The 13,730-nt window shown below is 40.1% G+C and overlaps 1 protein-coding gene across 2 annotated transcripts in view; it reads right to left on the bottom strand.

The window, feature by feature from the left end:
- Positions 1 to 408: 408 nt before the first annotated feature.
- Positions 409 to 13,730, bottom strand: part of SCAF8 (SR-related CTD associated factor 8) — a 135,451-nt gene continuing 122,129 nt past the window's right edge. For both annotated transcript variants that reach the window (XM_074948654.1, XM_074948656.1), the window contains exon 21: positions 409 to 1,490. The gene's annotated coding sequence lies outside the window, so the exon portion shown is untranslated. The remainder of the gene's footprint in view (positions 1,491 to 13,730) is intronic.

The raw sequence follows: 13,730 nt of genomic DNA, 5'->3' as shown, positions 1-13,730 counted from the left end.
CTTGAGCTGTCTCTCATTCATTGAGAAAAATCTCAATCTTGCCGCTTGGGTGTACTGAATTGTATAGGGATAGGCCTACTGGGAGCAAGGTCACTCTTCATGGAAACAGGTGCTAAGGCCCATATCCTCCAAGGTATTTAGGGACCTAATTCCCAATACTTGGGAGGATCTAGGCCTAAATGCCTAGTCTCAGTTTATGTAACAAAGTGGTTCTTAAAATACACAATGCTATTTCTAATATCAACATCCACAGTAATGGTAAGCCACCAAAATGTGTTACTTGTGCTCCTGGGCATTGAGCCGTGTATGTGTGATGGGAGGCCCAAAGAGGATATACTGGAAGTTTTTAAGGACATATTGTAGAAGACAGAGAAAATGATCAGAAACAGAACTTTGAATGTAGATCTTTATTATACAGGTCCATTGCTGTGGTCACCATGCAGTTACACCATAATGGGAATGATCTTGCCAAAAGGTTCTCACTAATCAAATTTCAAGAGACCACAGAACACAGCATTCCAAATAACTGGCACTTTAATTTTGATAGAGCAAAAATAAATAGAGGAATGACAAAATGTCCTTTTCACATACAGTGGGGCATATACATGTTTCTTCTTTTCTATAGCTAGTTAGCAGATTAACTCAACATGTCTGACCCTAAATGCAGATCTTTCATTTGAGGGCTTAGAGAGGGCAAGTATACCCCTTCCCTTTGATTATGAGACAGAAAGCACTTTTCTGGTAAGTGCATTTATCAAAAATGAGTACAATGTAATTTTGTATTTCATTACCACTTCCTGCCCTTTTTCCAACCCCTTCGGACACTAAAAGGAAATGACAGGACAGGTCTAGTCAAACATTGGCCCTGGAACTTTCCCTTTCTAATTTTCATGGAACTTTGACAATTTAAAGGTTCATCCCAAACCTAAGTATGTTCAGGAATCCAACATCTCTGGGGTATAGTCACCAGTCAAGAGCTGCACAAAGGCTGCACATGTAGTGTTAAGTAAAAGTGATTACTTCTAAAAAAACCTTTTCTTAAAATTTGCAGATCAAAGCAAAACAAGTCCCATTCACTGAAGGATCTTCTTGCAACCTGTCCTTCAATTCCTTGCACAGGAATATGCTACAAATGGAGTTAGTTACAATTTACAGTCCAATGTGATCTTCTGGTCCTGCAGAAGAGCCTGTCTCTTCATCTGAGGAGTTCATCCTCAAAAGCATAAATAACATCTAGAAACTCATAGAGTTTATGGTTTTAATTTATAAAATTAAACCTGCTCCAGACAGGTAATACTAATATATAAATTTGCCATCCCTGGGTTCTATCAGAAACAGTGTACTGGTGCACAACATGTAATGCTGGGTTCCTTCTAACACTTCAGAAACAAGATCCGATGTGATGCACATTAGAACATTGAAGCACTTCTCATTTAACTCTGCAGGGCCCGGGACCTGGTAAGCTGCCAGAACTTCCTCCATCATCTTGCCTGTTGACAAAAGGAACAATAACTAGTCATCACTGGTCATTGGAGTGTTTCCAATTAAAAAAAAACAAACCCTGAAAAAGAGAGATGATATCACTCAATAGCAACTGTTTCATAAATATCAGGGATCTGTGATGCAGTTTTCAATCTCTCTCTTATCCTTAGCATACTAATAAAGAAGAAATGTATTCTATACTATATATTTCCTAAAGCACTACCCAGGACTGAATCCAATAGCAACTCTTCTTTTTTTCTATTCTCTTATTTTGTTCAACAAATTATAATATTTAAAAAATACTTATAAAATGTTCTTTAGGTAAAGAACAACTGCTATTTTTACAGTGAATTCACTGCTGGTGAAAGAGGTTGGATTGACAATGCTGTAATTTTTCTTAGGTCACACTTTTTATTAAAGGTACAGTTTAAATAGTATATACAGGGTTCATAATCATAAATAGATGGTTTAATAAATGACTAATCAGCTGTTCTAGATTTTGAAGAGTCCAGCAGGTCAAGCAACTTATAATCATCTCTAAAACATACTACTCATGTCTGTAACATACTGACTGATTATCCCTTTATAAACATACTCTTACTATAAAGCGTGACCCTTTCTTTTTATCCACAGAATAGGTGTAAAATGAGCAGGGGGAATGAAAGTTTCCCCTATCCTGCCAATGAGCTTCTGCTTTATAATGGAAGGGCAACCTATGCAAGTGAAGGGGGTAGATCAGTCTTCATCTCCACTCGGTTATTGGCCTCCATTGAGAATGCTAGCCAGGGGGTTACTGTGACAACTGTGAAAGTGTGTGCTGGGATCCTAACCGAGCCCACCTACTTATTTCACAAAGGCTATTATAGAGTGATCAGAAGGTCATGACTCTCAGTCATTATTGACCTGGGCAAGATTAGAAAAAGGACAAATTCTTAAATATATTTTATATACAGCAGTTACGCAATGAAATTGCAGAACTGATATCTGTTGTTTTTCTGAACACTCCTGTAACGTCACTGCAGCTACCCAAATGGACTTTGATTGATTTAATTATTGCCTTTATCGTTTTCACCTAATACATCTTTACTAGAGTGCCATAAGAGCAATTCAAATGTTTTTGCCGGACTGTTTTGTTTAAATAAACCAGTTCATATCTATAAGTCCCTTTTAAAATATTTTTGAAAAGTAAAGCATCACAGAGGAGGCATGTTTTGTAGGACCACATGAATTTACCATAATTTAATCAGGTTTACAATTTTATAACTACTTTTATGATGCATGCAAGGTGTGCATAATTGCATAATGCTAATAATGTGGGCTAAATGTACATCTATCCATTGCCTCCTAAAACAGAGTATTGTTCAATAGAAACCTCCACATAAAAAACCATACCAAAACCAAAAAAAAGAAAAAGAAATGGTACTACCATAAATCAGATATATAAACCCTTGCAAAACTTAGCTCTATATAATTTCCCACTATTATAATTATTATGTATTATTTGCATTGCACCAGCGCTGAGAGCCTCCACTCATGAATCAGGCCTCCATTGTGAAAGCACTGAAATCTGACTGCTAAAAGCCAACAGAGTCTACTAAACATCTCCTTTCAAGGAAACTTCTGTGGTAGTAGACTGTGGTATTTTGGGACAGTCTCACAAACAACACAGACACAGATCAATCTCTCTACTTAATTCAGAGTACTTAACAGATATCTGTCCAACATTTAATCCTGTGATATATTGTTTTTGTGTTATTTGAGTAAGTCACAAAAGTGGAATAATTCCACAGAACTCCTCTGTCTTTTCTTGAGCTGGAGATGGCGCTGCACATTATCCTGACAAAGATATATAACATTGTAGTCTCTGTGCTTTGGATCGGGGGCGGGGGGGAGGCCTGGAGGCCAGTGGAAACTGCCATAGAAAACCAGGGGACATTGCCAACCTTCAGTTAACCAGGAGTTTCATTTAACTTGGAAGTAGGAGTTGTACTGCACTACATTCACAGCGAGAAGAAACTTGTAATGTACAGAAGTACACAGATGTTACAGCATGAGGAGATATATACTTCCTGCTTTCTTCAGTGAAAATCCTAACAATAAGGAACTAGGAAAGAAACATCAGGTTGTTTTCAACTACATAGTCTCTCTGCAATTATAAAAAGGGCAGGAAGACAGGGGCTGAGTAAAATTCTACTTCATGGGCAAATAGTTCATTATAGACCATAAGTGGAGCAAGGACAGTCCACTAGGAATCCACATGTAGAAAGGGGCAGGACGGGAGAACGGAATGAAGAATTGTCTTACACATCATCATTCCTGGCATCCTGTGAAAACTCAGCAGGAAAGTTAACACAGCCTGGGACGGTCAGCAACTAAATTAAATCTCTTGTAGAACCCTCATCAAACTGAGGAACATTGCCCATTAAGGAAGGTTCCCATGGCTTCTTAAGTCGGAGTGGCCCAGCAATACAGGAAAGTCAAAAGGGACCCTAGAACTGGTGCAAAGAGCCTGTTTCGAGATAGTACTGTAGCTCAAATGGATTCCTGAGATGCGCAACAGTTCATGCGTAAGCCAAAACATTGTGGCCAAATTCCAACTTGGGTAAGTATGTCATGCTTACATAAACACTCTTGATACTTGACAGGCCTAACAAAGAAAATAACAGAACGCCACTAGCCGTCACCTTCAGCCCCCAAATAAAACCCCTCCAACGCATTATTAAGGATCTACAACCTATCCTGAAGGATGACCCAACACTCTCACAAATCTTGGGAGACAGGCCAGTCCTTGCCTACAGACAGCCCCCCAACCTGAAGCAAATACTCACCAGCAACCACATACCACACAACAGAACCACTAACCCAGGAACCTATCCTTGCAACAAAGCCCGTTGCCAGCTGTGCCCACATATCTATTCAGGGGACACCATCACAGGGCCTAATCACATCAGCCACACTATCAGAGGCTCGTTCACCTGCACATCCACCAATGTGATATATGTCATCGTGTGCCAGCAATGCCCCTCTGCCATGTACATTGGTCAAACTGGACAGTCTCTACGTAAAAGAGTAAATGGACACAAATCAGATGTCAAGAATTATAACATTCATAAACCAGTCGGAGAACACTTCAATCTCTCTGATCACGCGATTACAGACATGAAAGTTGCTATTTTACAACAAAAAAACTTCAAATCCAGACTCCAGCGAGAAACTGCTGAATTGGAATTCATTTGCAAATTGGATACAATTAACTTAGGCTTGAATAGAGACTGGGAGTGGCTTAGTCATTATGCAAGGTAGCCTATTTCCCCTTGTTTTTTCCTACCCCCGCCCTTCCTCAGACGTTCTTGTTAAACCCTGGATTTGTGCTGGAAATGGCCCACCTTGATTATCATACACAATGTAAGGAGAGTGGTCACTTTGGATAAGCTATTACCAGCAGGAGAGTGGGTTTGTGTGTGTGTGGGGGGGTGGGGGTGAGAAAACCTGGATTTGTGCTGGAAATGGCCCAACTTGATTATCATACACATTGTAAGGAGAGTGATCACTTTAGATAAGCTATTACCAGCGGGAGAGTGGGGTGGGAGGAGGTATTTTTTCATGCTTTGTGTATATATAATAAGATCTTCTACACTTTCCACAGTATGCATCCGATGAAGTGAGCTGTAGCTCACGAAAGCTCATGCTCAAATAAATTGGTTAGTCTCTAAGGTGCCACAAGTAGTCCTTTTCTTTTGGCGAATACAGACTAACACGGCTGTTACTCTGAAACTCTTGATACTTTCACTTCTTGTTCCAAAACTGTTGTGTAGTATTAAAACACCTGTCATATTTCACCCCAGAGATAGTCTGCATTTCTGTGGTGGCTGTTGCTATATACAAAACTCAGTTATGCAGTTCTAATGCATGCAAATCTCTCCTGAAGCTCTTAGACTATTTGCAAGGTTGCCATCCCAGTCATATTCAAGAGCGAGTTTCTAGAACTCAACAACTAAAGGCAAAAATAAAGCCAATTTATATACTGGAATGTGACATCAGCATTTTGATTAAAAAACCCAACATAATACGAAAGTCTGAAGTAACAAATTGTAGACATCAACTCCAACGCATAAGTTCTCCTGACGTTGCAACAGTAGTAATCATCTTAATGCTTATAAGTATTTTAACCCATTGAGTGACTTAAAACATACATCCAGTGAAAGTTCATGTGGCATTGAGCTGTAGCTCACGAAAGCTTATGCTCAGATAAATTTGTTAGTCTCTAAGGTGCAACAAAGACTCCTTTTCTTACTACTGACAACGGAATTTCCTGAACTATTTTGTTCCTAGAAGTCCAAAGCCCTAACTGCTACTGTAACTGCTGATACATTTTACACGAGTGCATCACACTAAGAGGTATTTCTAGGAATCAACCAGGATAATGCAAGGAACTTTGTGACGTTCCACTTTAATGTATAATTTGTAGTCACCGAGAAGTTCAAAAATGCTGACAATCTATTAGCCCAGTAAGCCTATGAGCCTTGTGTTTTCTGGGGAGGGAATCGTATTTGTGAGTAGCAAAGTCTGGGGTTTGGAACTCTGAAACATTTGTGCTCCACTCCACTTCTCTTTTAAAATTCTGATATTTAAAGTATTATGAAAGATTGCTATCCAAACATGAAATAGAAGTTATGGCATGCCATTAAGTAAATTCACATCTTAAAGGGAAGCTGCAGTGTAATATGAAATTCTAATCACAACACTCAATAACAAAGGACTGTAAAATCGCTATGCATTTTTAAAATATCTAAAATACATTACAGGAGAATATTTAAAAAACAAACAAGAAGCTGTCAATTAGAGTTGAGTCAGACTTATTAAGATTGAGAAAATTCAGGACCCATTAAAAGCTACTGAAAATCAAAGAGGTTCAAAGTTGTTATAAGGAACAGTATGTGCTACATTTAAAAAATTGCTTTGCTTAACATGAAGTTTTTTCTCCTCTTAAATATGGCTCTGCAAGTTGCATTGCAGAGGAAGGGTCTATATCTACTGTTTCTTAACAATTTTGAATTCAAATTTTCTTAATTTACAACCAGAAGGATTTTCTAATTGCCAGTCCTGCAAACTCAGCCTGGGATTGCAGAATCAAGGTGGCCTTTTTCCTTCTTGTGCATCTTCACCCATAATAAGGGCTCTGGCTCTGAAACCCAAATTACACCTATGTAAGCTCATTAGGCCAAATTCTTCCCTCAGTTATGTGGAGGACAGTGTTGCCAACCTTGTGATTTTATCACAAGTCTCACAAGTTATTTGATTTTTTATGTAAAGTCCCATCTCCTGGTGACAAGTGCTTATATGAGAATCTCAGTTTCCATTTTTTAAAAAAGTAAATTTCTAGTCCTCACAGTGCTGAAAAAAGCTAGAAAATATGATTTGAGTGCACCCTAAAGACTCAACAATGGACGGCAAATTAAACAAACTCTAAAAGTATTATTTTAAAAAACATCTCATGATTTTTAAGTCAGTCTCATGATTTTGGGGGCCAAGATGATTGATTATTGGGGGTTGGAAACACTGGAAACAACCAATGAAGTCAATAATACTTGCATACTGAAGCAGTGATAGTGCTGAGCACTGCTTTTTGAAGCAGACCAGAGTTCATCTGTTAGCCTTGTTCTCTTGCTACCTGGACTAAGAGGGATATAAAGGCAGTACACTTAATCACCAGGAGAAAGAGTACTCTGTGTCACTTACCAGAAATTCTTCCAACTTTCCCATTTGTGATGGGGCATTCACCCCACACCAGCAAGAGAGGCCAATTAGCCTTAAGCTGTAGCTGCTAGGGAGCTAAGGGGCAGTAATACTGATTGAGAATGACGCTCATCTGGGCAGGAACAGGTGGAGCTTCTAAAAAGCCTAGGAGTTGAGGCTGGGAGGTGAGCCTGCAGTCACACTCCCTGATGCAAGGGGGAGAGCAGATGTCTCAGAAATGTAGGGTGGGAAGTTGTCCTGGAAGGGAGCAGTAAGGTCTGAAATGGAAAGACCTGAACTGCTGGTTTGAGGGTCCCTGGAGTAGAGGGTGGGCCCAAGCTCCCTTACTAGCCACTGTGGGAGTGGTGCAGTCAGCATAGTGGATATGGAGACTGCCTGAGACTTTGTGGGATGAGACCCTGGAAGAGGAGGGTGATCATCTCTGGAGAAGAGAAGACTGAGCGGGGACATGATAACAGTTTTCAAGTACATAAAAGGTTGTGACAAGAAAGAGGGAGAAAAATTGTTCTAGTTAACCCCTGAGGATAGGACAAGAAGCAATGGGCTTAAGTTGCAGCAAGGGAGGTTTAGACTGGACATTAGGACAAACTTCTGAACTGTCAGGGTAGTTAACCACTGGAATAAATTGTCTAGGGAGGTTGTGGAATCTCTGTCTAACCTGTTCTTAAAAGCCTCCAATGATAAACACCTGTTGGGGATGGTATAGATAATACTTAGTCCTGACTTGAGTGCAGGGGACTGCACTAGAAGACCTCTTGAGGTCCCTTTCAGTCCTACAATTCTATGGTGACTTGGCTGGAGGGCTAAGCCATGAACAAGAGGCACTGTGGGTCCTGACCAGCAAGAGAGGGGCTACAGAGCAAGTGACTAAGACAATGGGCTGAGTATCTGCTGGATAGGGCATGGATTCCCTAGCTGAGCCATGAGGAGGCGCTGCTGAGTGGTGAGTAGCATGCACCCTGTTACACTATTCAACAGTGGAAATCCATTTCCTGTGGCTGCAGGGCAGAAATTGCCTCCCTGGTGGCCTAGCTGTGCAGAAATAGTCATGAAAATTGAACTTTACACCCTACAGATTTTCCTTAAAATAATTTAAATTCTTCACAGATGAGAGTCTGGATTGAGATCTGATTATTCAACAGAAACAGCTTTGATTAAAGTCTTTAATTGGCTTATTTTAGATATATTTTGAGATCTGCCATGAGTTTAGATTTGTCTGTGACCTTTGAGGAAACCAATTGTTTAACTTCTGATTTAGTCTTTCAGGCCTGGCAATGACAAATGTTTTGGCATCTTTCCGCTGTTCATTTAAGGTTTACACAGGACTTTATTTCAAGTTTATGATTTTGATGTGGGAAGTGCCTGAGTCCCATTCTTGAACCTTTAGAGATTTTTGTTTCTACAGTAAACCTGTCCAGAGTTTAATAAACAGAGGATAATCTCTATGCAGATTATCTTTGGATCCTGAGCTCCATTTTTCCAGACAACCTGTTGACTTCTCCACACTCTGAAGAAACTGTTGTAGCCTCTGTTGGTTCAGCTAGACCTGAGCTAAAGGCCTCATCTCATTTGTTGCAAAATGCAAAGGTTCAATTAATGCATGTAAAATTGCCTGGGACGGTTCTTATGGGAAGACAAGGTGTTCCAAGCAGTGGTTTTGCTATGCTTTTACACCTGTTGAAGACAAGGCCAACAGATGTTCTAGCATAGGGTCCCATAGTGACTGTCTGTCAGACTTATAGTGATAACTACAATAACCACAGAAAATCATTGGTTTAAATTCATTCCTAGAAGACTTTAGGCATGTTTTAAGAGGGAAGAATAATCTGTTATCCCTCCTAATAATAGGTTCTGCATTAATAAAAAAAAATATGACAAAGGTTTCTGTTTCTCATTCTGCCACAAACGTTCTATGTAACTTTTGGTAGGTTACTTAAATTCAATTAATCAGTTACTCCTTCTAGAAAATAAACTCTGGAACATCACTCCATGACCAAAGAAACATTTTGGTGGGGAAGACAAGAGGAGCCATTTTTTAAAACATACTCTTGACTCATATTTCTCTTTTGAAATATAGACCAGGTCAGTTAGGAGGTCAACATCAAATGTAATCTCCACCAGCATTTTTTTCTCTGTTGGCTATGCCAACAGAGAATTGGATCTAGTTTTCAGTAATGGCAAGCTCTTAATTTTTTAAAGATAGCTGCCCTTGAATAAGACAGTGTCAAAATCTACTGAAATTTCAAATAATGTGATGTAATATGATTTTTGTTAGTCCGACAGAGGGATAAAAAGAAACATTAGACACTTGCAACACTTGACGCTGTGGAGCCAATACTTCAAAGGACTCCCATTGACATCAGTGGGAACAAGATTTGGCTTCAAACTATCCAGCACAAAAATCTTTAACAACTTTGCTTAATTACAATCTATCTTCTTCAAAAGTAGCTGGCACAGGAGTCTTCAAAGAGATTTAACATTAGGGAAAGATGGAATAGATAGTAACAAGTATAATTTGAGCTAGAGGGAGTTGAAGAAATATTAGACAATAGTCAACGTTTCAAATCAGATTTACATGTCAGTAACACAACTCAGAAACAGTCTGAAGATTTTGCCTCACACATAAAGGAAATACTCTCATTTGCCTTCAGAGTAAATCTGGTTACTTGCAGTATTCTAGGCCAAGAGGTACTGAAATAGGGTTTTATAATAGAAGTTGGCTGAAACCTGAAATATGAAAAGTCTTCTGCACTTCAGATATAATCATCCTAAACAAAGAGAGATTAAAGAAAGATCATTTGTGAGATTGTCAAGAAGAAAAGATGACTTTCTGAGCGTGAGCTCTAACAATCATTTGCTTGGAGATGCCTCTTAAAGAGAGGCACTGGCAATTTCCACCAACAGCCGAACAAAAGTCTCTCCTCCGCAAAATTTTTCTAAGTTTAAAGAAAATGTGTATAGTTGACATCCATTGAGAGAGAGATCAATCATTATGGGATTATTTTAAACAAAGTTTTTAAAAAAGTAGAGATGATCCTTAACAGTGAAGTTCAGAATGAGATCCATCCTTTTCTAAAGTCATAGAGAATGTAGAAACAGGGTTTCTTTGGTTTGGCCCATTATAGAGAGAAGGATTTACTATGAAATTTGGTTCTACGTCTAGCCCCCTCACCCCACAGACGCTCTATGTGTATTCAGAAACATATCTGTTAATTTCAAAAGTAAGTTTTAATGCTTCTTACTTCCATTAGAACTGCAGAGCCGACACAACTAAGATTGAATGAACTGACCCATGGAAAACAGTGCAACTGCACTGTTGTCAAAGTACCATGATTAAAAGACAATGGGGCATAAGTGAACCTCTATCACTTATGATGCTAGGGATGTTAGCTTGTCTCTCTGAGTCCAGGAGGCAAAGATATCAGTTAGAAAAAATGTTCTTTATTAGTTGCAAACTGAACACCTTTGATATGGAAATTATTGAGATACAATAAATATAGAGCTCACAATATAATTTTTTACTGAGTCACTTGTGGTGCCAAAGTACATTTTAAGATTTCATAGTTAAAGAACACAAAATCAGGAAATGCAGAATCAAAGGTCCAAAGCCATGTCAACTCAACCACCCTGCACGTGTGTAGTATTTTATACTTGTGTTCTCTGGTTAAATAAGTACTTATGATATTACTCTTTGGTCTCATTCATCTCTTCTTTACATTTTGACATTCAGAAACCCTGGAGTAATATCGCTATCTGTGTTGCTCTGCTTCATTCTTAGGTTTGAGAAGGCTTTATTGTAACAACAAGTTGGCAGAAGGGTACAGGGCTGGGCAATAGATCTTTTTGCGTGTTCTGGTCATATATATTCTCTGCTCATGTTCGGCATCACTATTATACTGAGGGAGACATGGAACTCAGACAAGTTTCTTAAAAGATGTTTTGAAAAGGCACAGGCCTAGTTTTCAAATAACTTCAGGATTGCCACTCACAGAACCAATGGAGACATGGTTTTCTGGATGCTCTCTGGAAGGGATCTAGTTTAACAGCAATTACAAAGCCCCTACCCACTCCATTGCATACAACTGATATCACCCTCAGAGAATGCTTTCCATCTGCCCATTCTAGCCAGAGGAATTCTGCCATGAAAGTGGGGAGAGAGGGGAGTTAAAATCTTGCAAAAATCAGTTTTTTAGAATGACAAGATGGTCCAATGCGCACTTGTCAAATCTCTCCTCTCATCCCATTAATGTTCTTACATTTTGATAGAAGAACAGTTCTCTCTAACCGTAGTCAGTCAGAGTAGTAAAACTGAAGAATATCTCACACCTATGAGTCTGAGTCTAAACAAGTATATTAGGAAGCAGGAGGAAGTACACAAAAGAAAAAAACAACAACAACTTAGAATGAAAGTCAAGTGAATATACAGTGGTTGTTAAAACACAAATACAGCACAATACCTTTAGGATACTATTGCATTAATGAAGTTATACTGAATATTTTGAAGTCAGGATTGCTATTATACTGTTGTTCTCTGCTTTTTAGATTATTTTGGACTATTACATGAGAGTACAAAATATATCCCAGCAGAGATTAGAGCAGTGGTTCTCACACTTTTTTACCGGTGACCCCTTTCACATAGCAAGCCTGAGTGTGACACCCCCCCCCCCATGAATTAAAAACACTTTTAAAATATATTTATCACCATTATAAATGCTGGAGGCAAAGTGGGGCTTGCGGTGGAGGCTGACAGCTCGCGACCCTCCATGTAATAACCTCATGACCCCTGGAGGGGTCCTGACACCCACTTTGAGAACCCCTGGATTAGAGCATGGTAACAGATACAGCTAGAGTGGGGGGAGGGGTCTGTATCTGGTACCACTTACAGTTGTATCAAATTCAGTTCATGACCATGAAACTAATTCCTGTTTAAACTGATGGAAATTAATTATACTTGAGACTAATTAGAGCAAGGTAAGGTGTAGGTGCCTTATGGTACCTGCCAGTTTTCAAGGGAAACTGTGTTTCTTTATCAAACACTGTAGCTTTCTCCCATATCTGGAGCTCAGGCCACAACTTTCCATGGGAAAATGGTTCCCTCTGAAGGGCACTTGATATCTCCAGGAAATCAGAGAACACAGGGAATGCAGAGAGAGAGAGAGAAGTAAACTAAGACTAAAGGAGCTAGGGGTGATTAGATTTATGAAGACCTCGAGTCTAGCACAAAGGACAAAACTCCACACTCGGTCTTCCCCTACATCCTCTCTCATACTCCAGGAAGTCATTCCAACTATACTGTCCATTCTTTCACTTATTCACTCAACACTCACACTCTCTCTCCCACACACCCAAATCCAGTCACAACAACTTCACTCCCTGACATTGGTTCACTGGGGCTGGGTGAGCCATGAACTAGGGTAGCTGGTAAGACTACTCAGGAACTTGGGAGAGGATAACCAATAACTTTGAAGAGAAGAACGGGAGATGACCAGACGTAAAAGTGGGAGTCGGTGGGCAGGAAGCCAGGGACCTGGTTTGAAAATTAAGCCAGAGGAAAACAAGGGCGTGTGGAGGAATTAGAATGGTGTGTGTATCCAGGAATTTGAGTGTTGGAGGCATTGGCCAAGGGTCATGGAACTGAGTGTTGTGGGAGGGTAAGCCACAGCCTATGGTGTGGGGAATAAAGGGTGTTGGGTATGTGTGGTAGTGAGGGGTTTTTCTGACCAGGAGGAAAAGGGGGCTGAGGAGAGCTGGCCCTAGTAGCATAGAGCTCTGTGAGGAGAAGTGTGGTTATCCAGGCCCTTTGGGGAGTTGGGAAAGGGGAATTCGGGTCTGGTTATGTGTATGAGCCTTTGAGGGGTTAGAGTAGGGAAAATAGGGCTGGGAGGGGGAGGAACAGTGGTTTTTGGTCAGAAGAAGTAGGAGTCTGGGGCCTCAGGGATTGCTCTCAAATACAGGAAGGCATGGGGACAAGGATCTGGCCTTTCCTCCCTGTACCTCGTTCTTCTGATACTCCTGCCTCAAACGAAAGCCCAGATTGGATGGAGGCAAATAAGGATGGGAGCTACTTGCCCCATGCTTGCTTGAGGCACCTGCCTCCCACAGTTGGCCCCAGTTAAGGCTGAAATAGGGCTGCTCTGTGACCAGGAATTCTCAGCTGTTTCCAGGGCTAGCTCTTTGGTGGCTATGATATGTGTTTGTCTGGTGCATCTACGCATGTTGAGGGATCAGGAAGTCAAAACTAACTAGCAGCTTTATCTTGATACAGCACATGCAGAAAGCTCTGACTGGCTGCATTTTCCCAAGGAGATGGGTGGAACACAGAGGTCAGCCAATTAGAATGGTTTTACCTGTAGACTGAAGGGTTTTCCTGTAGCCTCAGGTCTTTTTGTTTAAACATGCAGAATTCAACTGACGTACATTTGCGTTTTTCAAAATTAATGTTTATCTGTATGTGTCAGCTGGCAATGAGTGTGTAGTGATTCACAGATTTT

The sequence above is a fragment of the Natator depressus genome, chromosome 3 (assembly GCF_965152275.1).
Source record: "Natator depressus isolate rNatDep1 chromosome 3, rNatDep2.hap1, whole genome shotgun sequence".
Classification (NCBI taxonomy): Eukaryota; Metazoa; Chordata; order Testudines; family Cheloniidae; genus Natator; species Natator depressus.
Note: the sequence above shows the minus strand (reverse complement) of the source record. Positions and strands in the feature narration are given on the sequence as shown.